Source organism: Larimichthys crocea, chromosome VIII, assembly GCF_000972845.2.
Source record: "Larimichthys crocea isolate SSNF chromosome VIII, L_crocea_2.0, whole genome shotgun sequence".
Taxonomy (NCBI): Eukaryota; Metazoa; Chordata; class Actinopteri; family Sciaenidae; genus Larimichthys; species Larimichthys crocea.
The window spans coordinates 23,150,283-23,175,238 of NC_040018.1; the positions used below are offsets into that span (position 1 = coordinate 23,150,283).

The following is a 24,956-nucleotide window of genomic DNA, read 5'->3' on the forward strand; positions in this document are numbered from 1 at the left end:
GAGCAGCTCATGTAGTATCACTTGCATCATAGACCACACCTATCTACTTGTATGATCTTGCGATTGGTTAAGCATTGCTACAGTTTAAAGGGTCGTACACCATACATATTAATATACACATACATACACAAGATGTTTTAAGGTATAATTTATATATATATATAATATACACACACACATATATTAATGTTTAAGGTGTTTTTACAGAGAAGAACTTATCTTAGAGTATTAAATGATGAAACTTGAGGCAAGGGGATGGTTTCCTCTAAATGGAGATATTCTGATCGCTTAGGAATAAAACCTTCCTAATAGACAGAATTGTGGAAACCACATTAAAGATAAAGTGAACTAGCCTCTATAGGGTGATAAAGTAGGTAGCTATAATATAATCCCCTCATGTTTAATTTGCTCACAATATTGAGCTTATTTTTCTGTGCTATCTTTCTCTCAGCTGGAAACACTGGGACTGAACACCAGGAAGAGGGAAATAAGGAACTACACAGATAGGAAGAGGCTGAAAGGGGTAACCAAAGGTGGTGCTATATGACAATTCTTTTGACAACAAATATTCTCTGAGTCAGTCTACTTGGGGTACTCTCAAGGTTAGGGAGATGCATAGACTAGGGCAGATTCCATGGAAACAGAGAACGCTGGAGAGCTTAAGTGGGGCGGCTTGTGGGAGGCGGCTTGTTGTAATACCGTGTAGAGGGACGAGGCTGGTAGCTTGCATGAGAATGATGTGTAAACAATGCTACCTGTCAGCTCTGAGCCGGGGTTAATGGTATCACAGCCGAGATGAGGTGCAGAAGGATAATTGGCACTTCTTATTCAGTGCTGAGAGCTTGACCCATCATAGAGTCACAGCAGTACTCTCATTAAAACCCTTCATCGCGATGACAAGGGAAGCTGATGGGATTCATAAGGTCCACACAGTACAATGGAACTCCTCTCAAACAATTTCAGGCCCTTACCAAAAAAACTTCCAAAATAACACAAATTCTGCAGCGGAGTTGCTGTATACGTCTAAATTGCACAAGAAAGAAGAAGATCTATAGAGATGATACACGAGAGAGTGATGTGCGGCTATGTACTAGCCTGAGTACCAAGTCAGCTATTCAAAGGAGAAGAGGAACAGACGCACGGAAAATAAAAAGCTGAAGTCTAAGACATAGAAGGATGGTAGACTATGAAAAAAAAACGTTGCAATGACATTGTGAGATTTGGTAATATCTAACATGCTGGAAATAATAAAATAACATGCTCTATGTCTGGAATGTTCCTTACTAGCCATCAAAGATTTTAGCAAGTTGCAGAAATTTACTTTGAATGAACCCATACTGATACTGTTTTTTAATCAAAGGTTTAAACAAGTGGGCAGAATAGATGCCTGATGGAAGCAAAATGGACTGAAAATTTAAGAGTAAGTTAATTTTCAAAACAAGAAGAACAGGCATATCTCGAGGTTCCAAGCTCCAGTGGTCATTGTGAAGTGTGAGGAACACTAGTTTCATTCTATATTCTATTTTGATGTTTTTCTAATACTAAGGCTAATATGTACTCCCATGAGCCTTGGGGCACAAATCAGCAATAGAAATAAAATGTTTTGAAGAATCCTGTGTCAAGTTGCATTTTCACCAACAATTGAGCCAGAATTTAAATATCATTGACTAAAGCTGCAGAGGCGTTTCAGATTTCGAACAACCGTCATAAGCTTTCACCCGCCCAGCAGCCCTCCTCTGTTCCTGCCCGAGGTTTCCTACATTGCTTTCCATTGATAGGTTTTTTGTAGTTTATCCTGTCTGAAGATTGTAAAGCCTTCAGGCAATTTTTGTAATCTGGGATATAGTGCTATCTATATAAATCGGACTTAACTCACTTGATTGTGGCATTTACTCCGGCAAAATAAGACGTAACAGTAACCATGTCAGACTACTCTTAATTATTTATTCTCTTATACTTCGTTATACTGTAGAGAGTTTATCCTCAAATAGTGTACAAACAAAATTCAGATGACACAACCAATCTCAGGTCCTCAACTCGTGTTAGGGCTATCAACAAAATCAATCATGGTTTTCTTTCCTTTCTTTACCTAAAGGTCGCAAATCAAAGGGCATGCTCATTAGCTCCCTAAAGAACACACAATTTTCAACCATCCATATCTTGGCATCGCCTTAAACAGGTACAGACCCATTACAACCAGCAGCACCAACCACAAGGGGCTATCAACAAAAACTTCAATCATCTGTAAAATAAAGTAACAATGTACATCTTCCGGCTGTACCACACAGTCATCCAATCAATCACGTTAGAACCGATCACTTTTTTTCTTTCAATTCAGCAGGACAAACGGAAACGTTTTTAAAAAAAATGACACAGTTGCCATCTGATTATCTCCAACCTATTTGCTTGAAATAACCTCCACGGCCCCGACATGAAAAACACCAATTGAATCAATTGACCACTCGCTCTACGTCCGCTTTACTCTCCTCCCTCCCCTGCTGATGCAGGACAATCATGTACAGGAGGGCCTGCTTCAGCAAATGCTTTATTCGCACACGCACGTTACATTCAAATGAATAAATACACAAGCAAATAAGAACCCCAGAAGGTTTGAAATCTTGCGTATTCAGCTGTTCAGGACATACAGTTGAAGGGTATGGAGAGATACAATTATGTGAAGGGGAAACCACCTCATAAAACAAACACGTCATAGCATCTCTTGGATCAAACATACAGAGAATTCTGTAAATCTCAAAGAAGTGTAACCCCATGAAAATAACAGTTGGGTTTATACGTGTATTTATTTGTTGGCTTCATGTTCATTCATTTTCATCAAGTGTGAGTTCATTAAGAGAGCTGTGTTTTGTGACTGTAGTGCTTTGAGTAGCCACAAGGGAAGCTTCATTAGAGTAGATACGGGAAATTCAGGGAGGGGTGCTTTGCATGCGGGGACACTGATGCCACAAACGATCTGGATTATTTTCATGGACACGAGTTGTGTGTTGTGTGTTATGAAAACTCCTGGACGGCTGCGACCGGGGAAATTGCTGTGACTTGTTTTGTTTACCGAGGACTTCCGGTGAGTTTGTATCGGCCTGCTAATAATATGCTAATGATAAGCACATGTCAGTCATTAAAAGGCTAATATTGAATGTTCTTATGTTACCAAAAAAAAAAAAAAAGATATTTTCAGTGAGTTAGTATGCTGAGTTGAGTTGTAAAGTAATTGTTCACATGATAATTTGCTGGGCGCATATTCAAGGTTGATGAGTAAATTGTCCCCTAATGCTTATATAGGATACTTACTATACTTATATTTTACTGAGTTCAGTCATTTTGAGATGGTTGAAACACATAATTGATACAGATAATATTTGTGCAACGGTGGTTTATTTAATACTGTAAAAGATAGTAATATAGGTTGTTTATAGGTTGCATTTAAGTAGAGAGATACAAGAAATATAATTCGAACAGAAATGATTGATGAACTCGAAGAGGATGCACAACCCTCATCCTCCTCATCTTGGGAAGAGTCACACACACATGGATCAGATAAGATCTGAACAAGGTACGGGCAACACTACATAGCTACCGGGTCGCACATAACTACATAGACTTGACAGACATGGATTATAATGGACTGTGGACGAACTTTGAACTTTGCAATCAAACAATCCTGTAAGCTGGAAAGGACACTTTAATTTATTAATTTTAGGGAGTGAACACATATTAATCGGACCAATAAAATATCGGGCCAATGGGAGAATTACAGTCATTTTTTTATCGATCCGATAGTTCATTTTAAACCGATAAAAGATCCGATAATCTAAGAAATTGGAGAATTGTTTGCAGCGGGTAGCCCCAAAAGTTATCGCGCCTTATTGTCAGGACCCAACCTGGCCCCGCTCTCTGCCAGACTAATAATGAACAGTCTTCACCTGTGTGGTCGTTTTCAAGTGGCAGAAAAAACAACAGCGTTGCTGTTGGCAAAAGTTGTTCAGGAGGATCCGAGAGGAGGAAAGAAGACTCGAGTTTTAATATGACGCAGTGTTTGTAATAAGCGGTATTAAAAGAATATGAAGCAGCAGGTAGCAGCTAGCGGTGCTGCTAAGGCTAAAACAAAACAGAGTGGATGATTGACACCTGTCACCTTTCGACCAATCAGAGTCAGGAGAATCTATTAGTACCCAGCCCCACATTCCCATTTGACCCACCAATGACGATCCAGAATGAATGTAAACCCAAAGGTAGTAATGCAGGAAGAGGTCACACTTCACTGTCAAAGCCTCTTTGCTTTATGTACAAACCAGGAGCGTTCATGACTGATTCAAAATAAAGCAGAGACAAGCAGGAGACATTAGCAGCGTTTTTCTGCTGGAATAGAACTTTTGACACGAACACAGCAAAGATAAGACATACTGTGTCGTTTTGTGATTTTTTTTTTGCTACTCTTTTGGGGACTAGCTCGCTGAGATTTTCATCCCACAGTGATGAGGACACATATCTAAATTATCAGAAACATTAAATAGATAGTGCCTTTTTTTTGTTACATGCCAGATAATGTTGGGGATTGGACTGTGTTTTCGTTGGGGGTAGCAGTGCTTGGTAGAGCTTTTATCTCAGTTTCTCTCCAGTCATTTTGGTATGTGACATGTTAGGATTGGTGCTTCCTAAGACATTCATCGTCCTGTATTGTGCATGCATCTCACTGTTGTCCCGTACGGTTGTGTGTGTGTGTGTGTATGTGTATGTGTATGTATGTACACGTTAGTGCTCTTTATTCAGAAAACCCTCACCGACTTCTGGGTTGAAATATGAAGTTATCTGTTATCTGTATCGGCCATGAGAAACAGGAAATTATCGGTTATTGGTATCGGTTGAAATTTTTCATATCGTGCGTCACTTATTGATTGATTGATTGATTGATTGATTGATTGATTGTGTTGGTTATGCAGGGGATTTTCAATCCGAATGGATTTCACTTTTTGTTTTTGTGTAAATAAATATCTGTGTTTATCTTATACATTAGTCGTTCCTCACTCCTTGAGTTGAACCAGGGTCCAGTAGTTATCTAACTGTCTAACTTACTGGGTTATACACTCCAGGTTACAAGAATATTTGCAAGAGATTATTCATTAAAAGGCAGAGTGACTAAAAACACTTGTCAGGAATTGTCTAAAATGGGCAGAAAAAAATGGGTCTGTGTATTTCTTTGTATTTTTAATTTTTTTTTTCCGTAAACTCCAGTTTTCATTATTGACCATATTTTTTCTTTGATTTGAGAGTGGCCTGCTGGCCTTTATCAGTAAAGTGTTTTTCTACCTTTTCTTTCTTAACACAAAGCCATTTAAGACTTTGTGCGCTGGCTATTGAAGGGATTAAACGAGTCGTTTGATGACCTCTTTTAAGTCTTTTTTCCACAGAATTTTTCATTTCTTTTAGATTAAAGTCAATGCCAAATCCTTTTATTGTGACCTGTTGGTACACTAGCGGTGCGCTGAGGTGCTGTGATCAGATGCTGCTATGTCTTCGTTATATCCCTGTGCTCCCCTGTTCACCTCTATTTGCAGTGAGATTGGGAACTGGAATTGGCCCTGTCACTGTTTACCCTGGCCTCTCATTTGAGTTAGCTTCACGTTCTCCTACACACCCCTTGTTTTCCTGTCAGAGCACTACTGATTACAGCAGCGACTGATGAGTCCAGACATGTGAGTAAAGCACAGGGGCCGTGGCTGAATACCAAAGCATCAGCATTCACCCTCTGCATGCAATTCACGTCAGTCTAATACATGGACACATAGAAATAGGATTAACATTACTTTGAAACAAAATGCAAGCACTGAAATACTATGCAAATTCCTGTATTTCATTAGATTTTGTAGATGACACTTACGTAAGACCATTGCCTTATTGTGGTTTGGCCAATATGCAACAATTTATGAAAAAAAAGGTGATTTTTTTTTTTTAAATTAATAAATTTCACAAATCACTTAATCATCCCAGTCAATATTCCTTCTTTGCTAACAGGGCCAGATCTTTTTTTGAGTAAAATTAGTTTCACTTACTTCCTGAGAAGCTAATTACCATGTTATTTAAGAAAAAAATAATCCCTTTTTTTGTCAGTTAGACAATCTGAATAATCCCCTCTGTTATTTCTGAATTTTAGGGGATTACAGTTTAAAGTTTCATTAGTGACTGTTATAGGTCCAGTGTGTAGAACTAGCAGTAGCATCTATCACTGTCGTTGCAGACTGCAACCCCCTTATGTCACCCTCCCTTTCCTAGCGAGAAGGAGAAATGAGGAGCCAGATTAGACACCAGTGAAAACCTAGCTATACATATTCTATTAGATTTCAGATTTCATTTCCAGAGCCCCTAAATCTTACACACTGGGCCTTTATCTACAGGATGAGTCAGGATGAGTAGATTATTGCTTTGTAAATATGATCAACATGTAGTAATTGTGAAATGACAAGATTTTTATTAGTACTAGTAAAACTGACAGATTCACAGTAAAACGAATGAGATGATTTTGGTTATGAAACTATCTTAAGTCTGACACTGAAATGTAAATCGGATTGCTAAACTGCTAAAAGCAAACATATACTATGAGTTGGGAAGAACAGGACTTGCACCTGAATTAGCTCCTCCAAGCAACCTTATTTGTCTGTCAGTGACCTCGAAGCAATGCATTCTTAACATGCCTGCCAGCTCACCTCTGGGCTCCAACCACACCACAAACAAGACCATTACGGGCCTACGTAGCAACTTCTGATTAGCCTTGAGCATTTTACTGTTTTCTTCTTAATCGCCTCTGGTCTTGCCTCTGTTATCCTCTACATCCCTTCCATTATGATTCTTTCCCCCTCCAGATGCTGGTCTTTTACTCCATCCTCCCCCAAGTGTCTTATCTCTACTCTCCCCTCCACTCCTCTTCTCTCCAGCGCATCACCTCTGGCCTCCAGTCTCCAACCTATAATTTCCTCTTGCTCCAGTCTGTGCCCTCTGGGTTACTCCCCAGCTACATTCTTAAATAACCAACAAAACAGTAAAAATAGCACCAAAGAATAAACATAACATTACATTTTCAACCATTACAACTCATTTAACTACTGCAGGTCTCTCTGTCTTAAGCTCTGCACTGTAATAATGATGAAAATAATGACAGCAAAAGTTTCCTTCTTCAACACTTTTTACAGAAGCCTCTTGTCCCACAGTGCTCTGTGTGGTTGGGCTCTGACAGGCAGTGAAGTGTTTGAACATCTGAACAGAGCAGAACTTACTCAACCCCTCTACAGCTCTGTGCTAATGAGAGGTGCATGTATGTGTGCGTGCGTGTGTGTGAGTGCTGCAAAGGGCTGTCGCGCTGACTGACTGACACTCCCTTATGCCTGAAATAACTCTTAGACACGTCAGGTGGTTGTTGCCCCAAGGTCCCTAGAGCTGAGGTGTCATTTAAGAAACACGGTTTAGTTTTGCCGCAGTTTACATGGTACTGACTGCCAGCCCGTTGCTCTGCCTATTTTGCAGAAAACAAAAACAAAAGATCAACCGACAACTAAATAAATGCAACGATGCTGGGACAAATACTGACACGAATATGTGCAAATATGGTCCGAAGAATTACACAAACATTTCGTCTTATTGCACAGGTTTTGTTTAACAAGCTTAACACAACCTGCTTCTGTTGATCATTAAATACCTTGCAATGTTATGTTATATGTTTCAGGATGTTTTGCGCACTAAAGTCAGATTTGCCAGTTCAAGGGATCCACACTATCAGCCTCCTGTTCACATGCTATTCCCCCCTTCTGAGCTTCTGCTACTGTGTGAAAAACAGCAACCCAAACAGCTGTTTATAAGGGAGCATGAATTCAGTTTGCTAGCATTTTTATTCTATTTTGTGCCTTTGTGCAGCGCCTGGTCAGGTATTCATAAACTACAGTCTTGCCTGGAAAAAGAAAAAAAAAACAGGCTGAAAACCATCTGTAGCAAAACGTCTTCGATCCTATAGTTCTCTCCTGGTCTCACCGACTCTGTCTGATTACCTGGCTTCGGCATTTAAAGTGCTCATTGAGCCCCAAGCCCTCCCTCGTTCTGCTGTCTCTTGCTCCTTTCTTCTCCCTGTCAGGGAAAATGCCAGAGAGGTGCAGCGAGTGCCTTGCTCCGTTCCCAATGCTGGTAATTTGACAGCGAGCGGAGAGGGCGCAGAATAATTGGAATAGCATTTACGTGTCAATGTGACACTGACGGAGAGAGCTCAACATTTAATGTGTCCGACTGGAATGCGAGGGGAAAAAATGCAAGTCAGAGATTCCTGGAATAAATTTCACAAGTTGCCTTACTAAACAAGTAGTGGGTTAATCAGACAAACTAGACATCTGGCCTTTCGTCAGAGCTGTTGTATGTCTGAGGCTCTGGGAGAGCAGACTGGAGCAATACAAACAATGATTTTGGCCAAACCATGGTCTTGTCAACAACAAGCCAATGCTGGCCTGAGCTGGGGCTTGATGATGGTTTTAATTAGACCTAACTCAGTGGGGCAGATGCATCCTAAGATATGACGAGGCAAGGATAGGATATGGCAGATTTCACGGTTATAGTTTTCAGACGGCCAATCGTTCTGTTATCAGCTGATGCAAGAAGTGAAAAGGCAAAAATTTTATCTGTCAGACAGCACTAACTACAATCAAAAGGCAGGAAGATGCCATGACTGGCAGGTTTCACCCAACTATTTAATTGGTTCTTTTCACTGAACAGTATAGATTCATTGCAGCTTCCAGTGTGAAAAGGGTGAATCTTCCCATTAGCAGATGGCACAGGAGGAAAGCAGCAGCAGCTGTCTGTAGTTCTGGAGGATGAACCCCCCATATTTTTCTGCAAAAACATCACTTACACTTCAGCAGCGCTGGTGCTTTCGTACAATTTGGACAATAGAGGCTGCCATGTTAAAGAGACGCTGAGACGTGTTCATTTATCAGAGCTTGTGTTTGCGTGTCAGCCATGACTGTAAGAGAGGTCTGCAGTGAAAGCTGAATGCTCGAGTGATCATCAAGACACAGACAAGGAAGCTCAAGTACTGGTTGCAGCCTCTCTCTGGTGCTGGCTATTCAGTAAGGACGGCTTTTTGGCCCTCTTGTTCTCCTCTCATAGTGGCTGCTGATGGCAGTCTCACAATAGAGGGACAGCACAGTGTAATGAGTAGGATTACCAAGGGAGACTGGCAGGAATAGTATGGTATCAAAGGAAATCCAGTAAGTGAGGGATATTCAGACAGCACTTCCGTTATTTTATTCATTGCCTGCACGCCCAGAGTGACTCAGCTCACTCTCCTGCTGTCAAACCCTGTCATTACCCATTAGTGTGTTTCTGTCTCGTTGGGGACCACCCACTGCTGCTGCTGGCATGTGTGAGCAGGTGCATTCATGTTTGTGTGTATGTGTATGTGCTTTATGAACAGGTGCATGTGTATGTTGTGTTGTGTATCGTATGCATGCATACGTATGTTTGTGTGTGTTCGGCACGTCATACTCATTGTGTATACACTAGAGGTTAAAGTTTGAGGTTAACGCTCTTCTCCTGATAGTAGGCAGATGTTTCTGGCACAATCGTTGTAGCCATGGTAATGCCTTTTGAAACACCACAAGTTTGATAAGCAGTAACAAAAGCCCCAATTAAACAGATAGAAAAGGTAGATCACTTGTAGGGGTTTGGAAAGATGGCACTGCACATATGTGTGTTTTTATACCTGCTGGTAAATGGTTAATTTTTTATAATTTTGCAATTATCCTAGTCTATTGTTTAAATACAAACCAGTAATTCATTTTATGGGTCTATAATTTCCAATTAATGTTATTTTGATTTCTAGGAAGATTCCCAGAAAAGAATAAACATAAAATTTGGTACTAACTGTAAGAAACATCTGTTTTTCTTTGAAAGAAAGCTCCATTTAAATTTGATTATAGCCTATTAGAAACCTAGGCATTAGGTATATCGAAATGCATCTATTGCTGTAGACAAATTTCCAATTTTTGCAGGTTCAGTCGACCTTTTTAAATTTAATAGAACTGGTGGGGCATGAAGCCGCATGGGGAACAGACCAAGATAGCGCTACCAACACAATGTCATAGAGCTGTGCTTAGTGGAATCGAGGTGTTACGATAAACATTTAATATCTACAGGTGTAAAATGTCCTTTTCCATAGAGTGTTAGGCATTGAAAAAGTGAGGGTAAAGTGAGGGGTTGCAATCAGCAACAATACCACTAGATGCCACTAAATCCTACACACATTCTTTAAAGATAGCCAAGGTATGACACATCATAATTCCTAGTAGGGGTGGGCGATATATCGAATATACTCGATATATCGCTGCTTGTTCTACGTGAGATGTATGAAATGACTATATCGCGACCATCGAGTACTTGTCACGTAAATGTTTTAAGCCGTCGGCATTTAATTCTTTGCCTGTGTCACTCACTGCTGGTGCTTCTCACAGCACGCAGCACACTTCGCTGCCCACCCAGAAAAATCCCCTGCGCGCATGCGTACTTTTTGTATCAAGTGAGGAGAGACAAGGCCCACTGGCCCACTCCGGAGGCCTACGCGCCGCGTAACGGCTGCACTGCGGTCACCGGAGCAGATATCTGCCAGTCTAGTCAATGAGAGCACTCACACAGTGCGCGCCGCGGGGTGTCGCTTTTGGGACACTCTGTGACGCGAGCATTCCATAGCATTTCTATTTTTGACGCAAGCCGCTGCTAAACCTCGTAAATTTCAACAGAGCACTGCGCACCAGACAGGAAATCCGACACAGAATCAACATAATAAACTTTCGCACCCTTTCAAATTAAAACACAATACGCAGTTCATGTAGCTTATTACAACTTCACATCAACGTAACGTCATGACCGGTGGCACCAGGTGAGCAGTCAATCGATCAAAGGGTCTCAACATGAACTGAGAGACTAATTGTTGAAGTGGAACAACACACAATAATTTATGACACAACAGATGCTTTTTATAATCTCTTCCATGTTGTGATCTCGCGTGAATACAGCCGGCTCGCTACGCTGCCAAAATGCGCCCGGTGTGAGTTGACGCAGGGCAGAGGACGCAGCTAAAACGCTGCGCAGCCATTACTAATCTAATAGAAGGGTCTACTTGAATCATCATACTGATGTTATTTTTTGCATCAAAGGGTTGAATTTAACATTCACAGTGATTTAGAGGAGAAATAAAAATATCAAGATATATATCGTGTATCGCGATATAGCTTAAAAATATCGAGATATTGGTTATAGGCCATATCGTGCAGCCCTAATTCCTAGGATATTTTTCATGGATTTTTTTGTTGTTGTTATGTGCAGTCATGTAATATGCAATATGATATTATGTTTGTAGGAAATTAAGTTGACTAAGTTGACTATTACTACTACTAAGTACTATATATTTACATTGTTTAAGCCTGATATTGGGTGAATTAAATCTTTAATATTTGCGGATTAAAAAAATTCAATGTGATCTTTCTGTTAATGTGAATTATTATTAAAGGAGTTAAAAGGAGCATCATAGGTGAGACCACACATTTTTTAAAGGTCTTTTAGACACACCCACTCAATACAAAACAGAATATACAAGGGCACTGAACAGTGGCGATTTGAAACATATTTAGGGTCTGATTAAAATAAATTCAGTGAACTAAGGAAACAAGGAAAGCATGACCAATTTCATGTACTGCCGCAATGAGATATATTAATTTGCAAATACTAGTCATCCCTCTTCATCTGCAGGTAGAGACTTGTTAGACTTTTTCATGGCGCCTTGCTTGTCAGCTCATGTAAGTCAAGGTCTGAAATTGTCTGCAAGGGATCTGCCAAGCAGCACTTCTTTTACTAAAAAATGTCACCTTTTCGAGAGTAGCTGTCTGCTCTGTTCGACTATTGGGAAGGCTCTGACACATCACTGCCTTCTTTCACCTCCACTGTACACCTTGAAATTTCTGCAAGGCCAGTTTGTCAAAAAATGTTTATGCTGTACAATCAAAAAGGTCCAGTAGCAGAAAAATTATTTGATTTGCAGCACAGTGAAAAGTGTGATTCATCAGGAAATATGAGCCTATGTGAAGTGCAATTCGGTCAAGTTGCAAGGACCCTACCGACATTTCTGGTGGTGTGAGTATATATGTGTGTATATGATCAGGCTAAGGAGCATAGGCTTTAGGTGTTCCTCTTCTTTTCTATCCGCTCAGCTGTGTTCCCCGGAGGAGGGCAGGCAACGGGCCAGAACTACCGTCTTGGTAGAGATCTAGATAAGATGGATGAAAAGAGAGAGGGGGATCTGTGCATCGGTGCATGTTTGTGCACGTGTGAATGAGGGTGGGAGGGCAAACATATATCTTGTCAGAGAGGGGGAAAAAAAGACTGAAATCAGAGGAGAGAAAGACAAGTAAGAAGCAAAGTGAGAGAGAACTGGAAGCAGATGGAAATAGGGACCAACATATTGAGAGAGAAAGAAAGAAAAGAGGGACAGATGTAATAGAAAGAAAAAAAAATGCTTGAATGACATGAGAGGAATAAGGAAAAGTAAGACTGAGAGGTAATACAGACAGAAATGGAAACAGAGTGAAGGAGAGAGAGTAAGGTGTGACACTGAGTGAAAGGAACTAGAGAGTTTCATGCCAGCAGTGAATTATTTCAGGCCTTCTGTCAGGGGTGTCCACATAAGGGAAAAGTCCTCTTTGCCCATCTGTAACACACAGCCCCAAACCACCCCAGCAACAGTGGTGATGTGATTACTGTTTTCAGTAACAAGTAATGTAGAGTGTTACACTTATATTCATTCTGGTATATGTGTCTTCATAGCTCGCTAGCTAGCCAATGGTAAGCCTACATACAGTATGTGTGCGAAGATAGACCTGATGGATGCAGTTGGTCAGGCTAAGCTGGCTGTTGGTTAGGAAATGTCTACTAACTAACTGGTGGCAATGGAACAAGCTGTAAACACAAAAAACGTTTATACGCATGCAGCAGTTATGGAGTGTAGGGAAATAACTAAAGCAATGTAATAAAGTTTTCAGTGACTAAAGAGTAATGAGTAATTAATTGTGTTTTTGAAATACTTGCCTAAAACTGACTGGGTATAGCTTACATAAAATTTATCCTCTGTGACTGTGACACTGCACCATTAAGTGCCACATTTCCTTAAAGCGCACGCACATCCAGTTTCAAAAGGTCATGACATGACAGTGCCATAATATGGGAGCACAAAGAGTTTTGGATTTAGTGAATTCAGAGAGACGTCTCAGAAATGGCAGCGCTTTCCTCCTTTGATTTAGTTTTCTTAGTCACACATTGCTTGTCCAATGAAAACATGGCGTGAAATTAACATTTCAGATCAGCAGAAAAAAGCAGCAGAAAATAATCAAAATGGCAAATGACTGTAGCACTTCTTATTCAATCGTTTCAAGTGGAAGAGAGAGAAGTAGCTCTCTGTTTGCACAAGTTGTAACACTATAGCAGTGTGTCTCAAATGTAGTCCTCCAAACCTGATTCATTCATTTGCATTTAATATAGTCTATGTAGGATTTTCATGTAGGAGGTGTAGAAGAAGAGGGAGGTGGAACAGCCAACTATAACTATCTCTCTTGAATGTCTTTGAAACTACTGTTATATAAACATTGGTGTTAGAATTTAAATAAGAGCAGACCAGAGACTCAGAGTAGAGTTCAAATTGATGCAGAAAATTAACTGAAAGTCACATTATTCAATGTTTACACAGTGCTGCAGTAGATGTGGTGACATTTTTAGTCAGTTCAGTCAACCTGTTGGAATATAAACAGAATTTAGGACAAGTGTAGTTGAATTATGTATTTATGTTATTTAATAGTATGGCAGCTTTAACTGCCCTGAGTTGGTACCTTTTCAAATGAACATTTCACATTTTTGTGCATGATCCTTGTTTTTTTTTTTTTTGTTTTTTTAATGATATTGATTGATTAATCATCCAAAACCAGGACATACACTGCGTTATAGCTGTGACACAGTAAGTAATGGAACTAACATTCGCTACGTTTGCAAACTGTCACTAAAGTTGCTACTGCACAGCGAAAATGCATTCCCAGAGCCGGCACACCAACCGTGAGACTGCAATACTCACAACTCTCGTGCTACTATAGCTAACATCACGGCAACAGGATATCCTGGCAAACTAGAAAATAAGCTGAATGTACATTGGCAAATAATTTAATGCTACCTGACAAACAAATCCTGTCTGGAATAACAAGTTAGTGTTGTGTGGCTCAAGTCTGAGACATGTTTCCCATTTACTGAACCAGGGCTGTGTACAACCTCCAGATTTTTCTTTCAGTGCACACACACAGCATAAAGCTAGCAGACCGTGAGGAGATATTCACTGAATTTGAGTGTATTGGGTTAGAATCACATTACCTAGAATCGCCTGCCCCACATGTATTTTATATCTACAAGCAAAAATGAAAAGTGTCTTCAGATTAAAATCTTATTTGCTCCAAGATACAAAACTTAATATAACTATCAACTAATTCTGCAGCTCACCAAACTCTCAAGGTTGAGTTTGTGTGGGCTGTTCTGAGACAAGCATAAGTATAGTTCCTGTTTCCTAAAGAAATTGCTAATAATGACACTCACTGAAACAAGCAACTCCAGTATTCTGTGGCACTGCTGATTGTCTATCCTGAAAAATGAGAACATTGAGATATTGTGCACTTCCTTTGCAATTATTAACAGTGAGCAGACTGTAAACGTATAGAGGCTGTGAGTTGGGTCATGAGAGGTGAAAGCAGCCAGCCAGGAAGAGCTGGTGTCACACTCGTGAGTGGGAGGCTGATTTACTCAAAGTGGTTTGTGCTGCTACAAAATTGGGTATGCACTGTACTGTAAAATGAATCGGTAAAAAAGAAACAAAACAAAAAAATCAACCCTGCTATTTTGTCAGACACAGTTTGCATCAAGTCCCTCCTTTTGAGTCAAAGACAGAATATCAAATGTTGTAACTTCGCAGCACAATTGCACCAGGTGAAAACTCAATGTCCTGCAGTTGCTAACAGGATCTTATTGTAATCATCCATCTCTGTACATGTAAAAGAACAACGTGTAACTGCAAGTCTGGCAAGCTTGACTTGAAGCCGGTGGGAATATTTCATGTTAGGGTTAGGGTTGTAATAATGTAGTTGTAATAAAGCAGTTTGAGAAAAAGAAGCTTGCTTTTATTTCTCAGCAGCGTTAGAGTTACTTATTTACTTGTGAGAAGAGATGAAGGAATGGACTGACGTTCTGATGGGCGGCTGAGCTTCAGCCTGTGTTACTGTGTTTCAGAGAGTATACACTTCAGCTGCATCCCCAGTCATCTTCGGTTGAAACTATGTAGCTTCCCCAACACTATTATTGTGCTGCTGGCTGTTTGATATTGCTGACCCAAAACTTTAAGCTTATTTTATCATCGCGCTCACAGCATCAGTGAAATGCCTACAATGAAAAACTGAGAGTAGTTATGCCTTCCCCCTGCTGTGGCTGGTTGCCTTTATAGCAGACTCTTTTTGTCTTGTGCTGTAGTGTGTTGTGCTATGAGATTGTGCTGCAGAACTTGGTTGTTTCTACCCTCAGCGGCTCGATCGACTGACAGCTCTGATGTTGCATGAAAAACAGGTTCGACTGATGAGGGCTCCGGCCAAGTGGGAGTTCGGCCGACGGTGCGTTGCGAGAGCACTGGCTCTATGGGAGATCTGTGTTATTGAATGGGGCTCACTTTGAACTCTTTGAGTGCCTTGCTCAGTGGCTGACAATGGACTTGTAACAAATGTACCAGTTCTTCAGTTTGTGCAATGTCAACAACCAGGACAGAAACCCTGGTGGATCGTATGGGGAAGTGTGGGGTGTAAACAAAAAAAAAAAAAGACAGGGAGATATGGAGAACAGAGTGAGAGAGAAGCAATGGAAAAAATGACAACAAGGGGCAGAGTGATAGAAATGGAGATACTAAGAAAGAGAGGAACAAAACACAAAGAAACACAATAAACAGACACGGACTACTAGTGGAGTGCAACAGAACAATATGTGACCCAAATATGACAGTGAAATAAAACAGAAAGAGAAGTGGGACTTAAGACGCTCTCCCCAGCCTCTCACACTGTATTTATTTATGAACCCAGGTCAGTCATTAATATCAGAGTACTGTTTAACTCTGTGATTATGATTTATTCTTCTATTATTGACAATTGTTTTTTTTTTTAATCTTTTCGAATTAAACGCTCTTGTGTCTTAAAATTAAAGAAGACATCAAATTCCAATTATCTACCAGGACCACATCTGTGATTTTGTCTAGAAATTCAATTTACATACTACTGATCTGACAGAGCAGATAGTTTTTTAAAGAATTGTCCTGTTTTTTTTTTCTTTTTTAATTAACACTAACAACAGTATTATTGCTTTCAATGCTGTAGTTAAAGCTCCCTTCACAAGATACAAGATTTGCTCTTCTCTTACTGCAAAGTTGTGCGCAGAGCATAGTGTTTATAATACATTATTCTTTAACAAAAACAAATCAGAATATTTATGTAACAACATGATGAGTTAATGTTTTCTGGTCAACTACATATAGTACAAGCTATGCTTGTGATAGGAAGCATATATGCTGTCATATGCTACAGTTATGCTAACTTTGGCACTTAACAAGCTAAATTCATAAACTCTGTGCTCATGTATATTGTACTTGTACAAAACAAATTAGTATTAATACTAGTACAGTGATCCCTCGCTATATCGCGGTTCACTTTTCGCGGACTCGCTGTTTCGCGGATTTTTTTCAGTGTCATTTTGCATGCTTTTTTTTTTTTTACAGCGTAAAAAAAGGGAGAACCGCACATGTGTTCTGCGTCCTGTTTAAGGAAGTACTGTACAAAATGTGTGTAAAAGGGTGTATAAAAGTGTGTGGTTAGGGGTTTTACGGCCTTAAAACATGTATAATAATTGTAAAACTCACTTCGCGGATTTCGTTTATTGCGGGTTATTTTTGGAACGTATCCCCCGCGATAAACGAGGGTTCACTGTATCTGAATGTAATTTCTGTTTTACAAATTCAGATGTCACTGTATTTATAGAAGCTAAAATGTTTCAAATTCACTTCATATTGGGAAAACTCATTTTGTTTCTGCTCATAGTGGTCTCAGCCATTAACCAACATTTTTTTATTTTAGCATTCATCAAGCTTCCATGAATCATACATGTATTAAAAGGACACTATAAAAGCCACATGGGAGCTGTCATTATCGATTGCCACAGTCAGTACTCAAGCTAAAATGCCTTTTACATTTTCTGGGTTTTGAGTATAATATTAACTTGTATTCGTCATTTTTCATTATAAATTTGTGCCAGAACAACTGATCAGCTTTTCTGACACGGAGGGCCACATTAGAGATAACTGATGCTGAACTTTCCTCAAATTACAATAAGTGCATTTCCATCCACCTGTTTTCATGAGCCTTTTAGATTTAGGCACAAAAAGCCGGAGTGAAAACATTAGAAAAAAAAAGTCGAAACAGCAAACGACTAAACATTTGATCTGTGTAGTGATGAGGAGATGACAGTGGTCCTTAAATGAATCTCTGAAATAAACATAAATACAATTTTATTTTTAGGTTTCCATCATTTGAGATTTGAGCAACCTCTTTTATTGGCACCCGACTAGAGAATTAGGATTTGAGCAACCTCTTTTATTGGCACCCGACTAGAGAATTAGTGCCAGCATCGGTTAAATGTACCTGATTATGATTAAGTAATCATGATTTCCTTTGTCCGTTTATTTTTTTTTTTTTTTTTTTATAGAAATCAACATAATATGTGTGCTACATTTGGATGGAAACTTGACAAACGTCTGTGTTGGAGAACTGCTTTTAAGTTCCAGATTCTGAAGATTACAAGCAACAAAACTGAAGCCTTTATACCATTTGGGTTCACTGTGAGATCAAATAAACTGCACTGGAAATGTTGTGTCCCAAAAGGGCTTGAACATCAGACTGAGCTTCTTGCATCTTCATGCTACTTAAGTCATTAATCTGTCCTGCACATCAGTCTAATAGCAAGCTGTCCATGACGGCCTCAAGTGAACAACAGAGTGCAGATGGCATCAGCTACTAGGAAGATGAGCTGTCAGTCAGGTGATTGACAGACTTACAGGAAACTCTCAGCAGCTGAAAGCTAAAAGGAAAAAGCCAATTGCTCACTGAGGGGAGAGAGAGGAGGGAGTCAACCGCCGTGCCAGCTATTCTGCTTAATGATGGCGGCCCACAAACCCACATACCAAGATAGATCAGCCTTGCGTCGTGTCAACACAGCATTATTAATGACGGACTCTTAAAACCTTATTACAGCTTCAGCCTGTGGGTACGCTTGACAGCTCGGAGGTTCAGTCTGGCGGGGATTGACCAGGTAATGAATAAATGACACGCTCAACCATTCCACCAAAATAATATTGCGCTACATTAATACCAGAAAGGAAAGCAGGGAGTTTATAAAAGTGAACGAGGAGCACAGTCTACAGCCTGTACAATCGCAGTTTCCATAAAAAGAGCAATGGCAGACGAGTCAGGCAGCAGCAATGAACAGGTGAGATTAGGAGCTGATGTGATAATGTTATTCCCCTTGGCCAATCTTTATATTCAAAGGAAGTTAAATAGCTGAAGTATGACATGGATATAGACTTAATACCTGCCATTAATCTTAACAATGCTTCCACACAAAATGGGTGCGTAATTCTATTAGCTGTTCAACACAGGAGTGTCTAAAGAGATGGTCAGCCAAAGCTAGAAGTTGGCTTAAGCTGCCATTAATGTAATCCCTTTCGTGCCTTGTTTGTTTTTATTTTGTTTTTTTAAAACAGCACAATCAATATGTTTATATTGACAATAGGTCAAATTACTGAAAAGCGAAAAGGATCGCTCATGATGATGACCCCACAGAGGAGCTGCCCTCAGCTTGACAGAGCTTTATAGCTCATTGTTTTACAGCCTGCAACTTTATTGTTCTGGTTCATTCTCACTGCTCCCGTTAGCTGTGTTTCCAGCAGGAGCAGGCAGTTGTTTCCAGTTGGAAAAAAAAAAGACAGACTAAAGTGACTAGCTGGTAAAGAGCCAGATATTTCCCTTAGGAGTTGAAGGAAACAAAACAACCTTTGTTATCCAAGAAAGGAACCAAATGAATGTTGCATTTTAGAATCATCTTCACGCTGCTCTTAGAATTGGTCAATAAGCTCCTCAGATGAAAGATGTGAGCTTGCATTTGTCTTGTTCAAAAGCAGTTTAAAGTCCAAATGTCTTTTCTCTTTTATGTGAAGCAGAATTGCCCTGATATTGAAAGATGCTTTGCAAAAATACAAACTTGCTGGCTCTCAATTTCCCAGTTCCCAAAATTCATGCCTTTGATTTTTTTTTCTGCCAGTGGACCCTTTGCAACCCTTCTTTAGTCATGGAGAATATATGTTTAGCTGAAAAATATAATTGCAGTCAGTGACGAGACAGCAAATTTTAAGTGTTTTTGTGCTAGGTTGCACCCTTCACCCCCCTCAAAGTGCGGTGCAGTAATTGCGCCGCCTGCCAGCATGGAACGAGTGCCTCCTATTGAGTGTTTCCATCATTTTGAAGGTTATGGCACTTTGATGTAACACAAGCTGCTTCATTTGAATATCTAATGCCATATCCTGCGTTTAAGGTGGCTCTCTGGTGTACATGTAGACCTTATCAAATGTTTTGAATGAAAATATTCACCCGGAATGATTGAAGAAGTGTAATAATTAAAGCAAATGGAAACAAAAGCCCAAAGTGCTTCATGAAAGTGGTAGAAAGTGAAGTATAATCACAAGTTAATGGAATTTATACTTAGAAGAGCTCGCCTTTGATGGTTATGGGTGAGAGTTGAGTTATAGATATACTGTAGATGAGATGGTTATCTGCTTGATGTATAAGTATAAAAGCTACTGTGTAGCATCTTAAATAAATGCAATACAGTTCTTTCAGATTTAACCTCAAACTACTGATATTTCATTAAATAAATGTGTTAGTACTTTTATTAGTAGTATTGTAATTATTATTATTTTAATATTTTGTTTTAAATGGATTTACTCTTGTGCCAGGCACACCCATTCACATTCTGCCCATGTTTATGCTACAGAACCAGACAAGAGCTGTCAGAGTTGAGTCAAACTGTATCGGAGCCAGGTCAGTCACTAAATGTTGGTAGTTTGCCAACTACTGTATCCAAATGCAACACAGAAAGATTGCGTTATAACAACAACTGATATGTCAGATATGAACCATCTACACATTTTTAGATGCTGTAGCAGCAGTCACAGGTTTTGTTACCAAAACATGCATGTCAAAAACAAAATAAGTGAGCCAACACTGGAATAAACAGGTGCGGCAGCACATTATTTATAGTTCTGATTAAAAAAAAATATATATATATAGTAGCCATTATTTTTTAGAAGATGTTTCAGAAATTGTGGTTTACATGAGATATGTAGAGGCTGCAGTTAATAGCTATGAGAATATGTTGGAGTCTGAGAGGAAGCAGCTGTGCTGTAATAGGACCATATAACACTCCTGTCTGTGTTCTCACACTCTTATACGTATGTGACAGTGTGTCAGTGGTGAAAGTACGGTATACATCCACCCACAGGAAGATGCAGCATCATATCCTCTTAACAAGCCAGAATATCTCCTATTGGTGCAAATGTGATTCTGTCTGCAGTGATGAGTGACGTGAACTATTTGGCCTCACAATAGAGACCAAATGTAAGCTAATTACTGGTGTTGGCATTACCTTACCTTCAGTGTGTGTTGAGTGCCGGTCCATTGGGTGTCCTTCTGTCATGCGGCGGTCTAATAATCCACAGCCAGCAAATATTAACAACGACTGTACATCTGCTAATTAACCTTAATTGCAAATGAAACCTGGGAGGCATCATTCATTACAGCAGCATATACACTGGAGCTCAATTCGGATGTTGCAGTCTGTGACAAACAGCACAGTAGGGAGACGCTCCCCTTATTTGTCAGCTTTTCACTTTTTAGTTCCAATTTCCTTCACTCCTAAAATTTAACATTAGAGGAGAGACTGGCTCCTGAGGGACAGTCTTTTTCCAGTACCCAGGGAAGGTCATAATGTGAAAAAATGAAAGCAGAATGAAAGAAGTTGCTCTGCCACTAAAGTGAGATCTTTCAAAGTTAAGATAGAAACGGACAAGCAGATGTCTGAGTTCTGAGTTCATCTGGATGACTTCACTTTGGGCTTAATGATTTGTTTCATCACGTTTTACATTTTACCTGCATTAGATTTTATATATATAATTAAATTAGGTGTATTCCAGGTGTCTTCACAATTTTCCTGCAAATCCTAGAGAGAGAATTCTAGTATCCATCCAACGTTTGGCCTTATATCAAATAAAAAAATGGTGTTCTATTCCTTGGGGAGCAGAGTTATATGGACTGTGTAATGATCAAAAGACACCAAACACACCATCATTTTTTTTCTTTTCTTGTTGCTTTATCACATGAAAGGTGAGAAATATAATGGGATAATATTAACATTGGCAAGCTGTCTCCAGGTTGAGAGACAGCTACTGATATTGGTGGTTTTGAGCCAAATGCATCATTTTATCTGTTTTGGAGACAGCTGTGTGCACTGAAGAAACTAACCTGATATCTCCAGTGTCACATTCTCATTTAAGTCATTTAGCTGATGTGCTAGTTTTGAGCGACTTACAATAAGTGCAGCAATAAAATAAGCTTCAGTTACTACCTCACCAGTATCATAGCCTTCTGTGCCAACACCAGAATTTTGAGTTTGATAGAAGCAGCCAGAAGGAGCCATGTAGGAGGAGTGACATGGATAAGTTCGTGAAAGGTGATGACAGGGCAGACTGTAGCTTTTTGAATGTTACCATCCTTGTTGAAATGGCAGTGGATGTAACCCTGAACCCATAACTGTCCAACAGACGATACAGGAGGCTTCCGACCCCTTTGCTGCTAACATGCACAGATCAGAAAAATATGCGAGGACACAAATTCAAAATAACACTGCCTGCACTATGCTGATCAAATCGCTAGACAAGAAAAGAAAGCAATAAAAATCAGGGAGAGTGATGCTAGGATGAGGATCACAACCCTTTCAGAGTCCATATCCTACAGCTGCGAGTGCTGGAAAAGGTCAGCTCTGTTTTCACCGGAGGCGGCAGGAGCTGGATTGACTCCAAAGCGACTGGTGTGGAGAGAACTGGTGGAAGGGTGAATCATCCTGACCTGGCAGCAACCCCCACAATGTGGGCGCCTCTCAATATCTCTGGTCATCTTTTCTTCCATTTCTCTGTTTGTTACTCGTCTTATATGGAGGTTGTCTGATATGTAAACAAATGCACACTCACACTCACACAAAGGAGTCCATCTGCTGGAAGATGATGGTGGAATAATACAAGTAACTCTGGATTGAACCTCGTCCCACTGAGGCCATCTTTGTCTGATTTCTCTGGAAAATTATTCACATTAAATGGATAGAAAGGAAAGAAAAGAAAGGAAGGGTGATGTGAATGTCATCATTGTAGTGGGTGTGGCTAATGGGCCTTTGGGTTATATTGACATTTCACAACAGAGAAGAATTCACACAGCTGTTATAAAGGGCTTTTAAAGAGGGGAGCATATTGTGCTGTAGCAGGCTAAATGCCACCCGCAAAGGCCGTTGCTTCCTTATTTCCTCTTATGCCAAGTTGAAAGGGCCTTCAAATATTCATAAACATTCCCATCGATAAAGACACGTTGCAGTCATTGCCTCACCACTACACAGAGGGCTCCGGTGCTAATGGCTGTGAGGTTGAAAAGCAAAAAGGTTGGTGGTGGGGCGAGGTCGGGTGTATGGTTGTTTAGAATGATGACATCCCTCCCACAATATCCGAACAAATGGATGCTTCAATTAAGTGGCCATTGATTGTCAGGGTCCATTCTCAGATGCCCAGATGCATTCCCCTGGGTGTGTCGGCAGCGTAAAATTAGTTTATTGAGGAAATCTGATTAAATTATTAAAGGAGAAAGTCAGGACTCGGTCCAGCATCACTCGATCAATAGTTCTCAAAAGTCAAAGAAAATAAAATGCTCCCTTGACCATTTTACTCAAGTTGTTGACCTGTAAAAGTGTGAATGAGGTCTAAACAGCAGGTATAATGTTTTATCATTCTAAGAAAAAGTCACAAGAGTCTGCAAACAAGAAAGAATCATGAAAAAAAAACTTACTGTGATAACTCATTTTCTAACCACCCTTTTCCACATTAAGCATATTATCACAACATTAATGCAGCTACAGGCGTGCATTTGTAATTACCCCTTTGATAATTGAAGGCCTAAATGTTTTCATTCTGAAGCAAAAATGGAATTTTCTCTTGAACATGGTCATGGTGCAGAAAATTAGACATTAATACCAGGATATTAGACTTGAATTGAATTTCACAGAAAAAAAAGTTTAAAGTTATACGCTCTCGCTCTCTGGGATATGCCTGTCAAACTCTGATGAAAGGCCATAAAGTTAAAGGATCCTCCAAAGAGAACCTGGCTTTTTAAGAATTCAGCTGATCCTATTTGCACATGTAGGTTTTTTTAATGGAACTACTGGGAGCAAATATTAGCATTCCACTTACACATGAAAGCACTTGATTAGTGACCGAGAGACTGGAGAGAAATACGTGGATTTGCATGTTTATGCACATATGTGCTTGTGCCTTTTGTGTATTGAATCTGTTTGCATATGTGCTTGCATGTGAAGGTTCCACTGTCAAAAAGGAGACATGCTGAAGGTCCCGTGTGGAAGCAACCCATGCAAAGCTACGCTTCATTTAGTCTCTTGTCATGCCAAAACCTACGGCAGATCTGATATAGAGGATACTGTTTTAGAACTCTGGGCTTACTCGAATAGCATGCAATTTATTTGACACCACCGATAATCTGAATGCTCCATCTTATTTCAGCGTGTTATCAGTTAAAGCACTGCATCTGTTCTTAGCTGTGGCGTGTTAACGCCCTGTGCGCACGATAAATCGCCACCCCTGCGAGCAGGAGATGGATTACAGTGCTTTCATGGGAAGAAAATCACCTACATTAGCAAAACGAAAGGCCAGCGTCATGTACAATGAACCCAACCCCCCATAAAAAGAGAGCTAATTCCAGAGGGAGCTGTGTGTTAGAGAGAGAACATGAAGAAAGACGGAGTTGAAAACTGTATGTTCCCATAAGAAGGGAAAATTATATTGCTTGAGTTCAGGGTAGCTCTAACATTGGAAACGCTTTGGACAATCATAATCCTAATGCTATGGTGATACAGTATGAAAACTGAAAAATATTAATTAAAATCTTTAAAAAGCATGTTAATTTTAAATTAAATAACATGTCATGCTGTTGGATTTCATTTAGATATTTTAATGGAAATTAGACATTTTACTCATCAGCACATTCTACAGTAAACCATTTATCATATTAACAACAAAATTGCAATTTGTTGTTGTTGGATGCAAGTGCAGAAAGAGTGGATGTATCCAAATTAATAGATCATTTGGATACGTTCACGAGTGTTAATCTAAAACTTATGTGCGCAAGATAGATCAAGTGTCAGGCTCACTGATAAATTCATGAGTCATCTGATTAAACACTCTAACTGTTAATATCATCTTTTTTAATAATGTCTAAATCTACAAAATAGCTTTTATTAATTTTATTTTTTCTAAAACACATTCAGCCTCAGGATTTTAGAGTTCATTGTTAACCTCATTACTTTTTTGCTGTTGAATACTTGATCAGAATTTTGTATGAGCTACCTCAGTGTCTTCAGAATTTCATTTTGATAAACTAGTTGAGCAAAGGTTGTTTCAAAGAGTGTGGAAGGGACAAAACCTG

The 24,956-nt window shown here is 39.7% G+C and overlaps 1 protein-coding gene and 2 long non-coding RNA genes across 4 annotated transcripts in view; 1 reads left to right on the top strand and 2 right to left on the bottom strand.

Annotated features, from left to right (window-relative positions):
• Nucleotides 1–24,956, bottom strand: part of chst8 (carbohydrate (N-acetylgalactosamine 4-0) sulfotransferase 8) — a 165,410-nt gene that overhangs the window by 16,145 nt on the left and 124,309 nt on the right. The gene's annotated exons all lie outside the window — the stretch shown is intronic.
• The window catches only part of LOC113746291 (uncharacterized), a 37,295-nt gene that overhangs the window by 2,127 nt on the left and 10,212 nt on the right, over nt 1–24,956 (top strand). The gene's annotated exons all lie outside the window — the stretch shown is intronic.
• Nucleotides 17,593–20,165, bottom strand: LOC113746292 (uncharacterized). Its single transcript, XR_003462730.1, has 2 exons — nt 17,740–20,165; nt 17,593–17,696 (listed from the first exon to the last, which is right to left on the bottom strand). It is a non-coding gene; the product is annotated as an uncharacterized LOC113746292 (long non-coding RNA).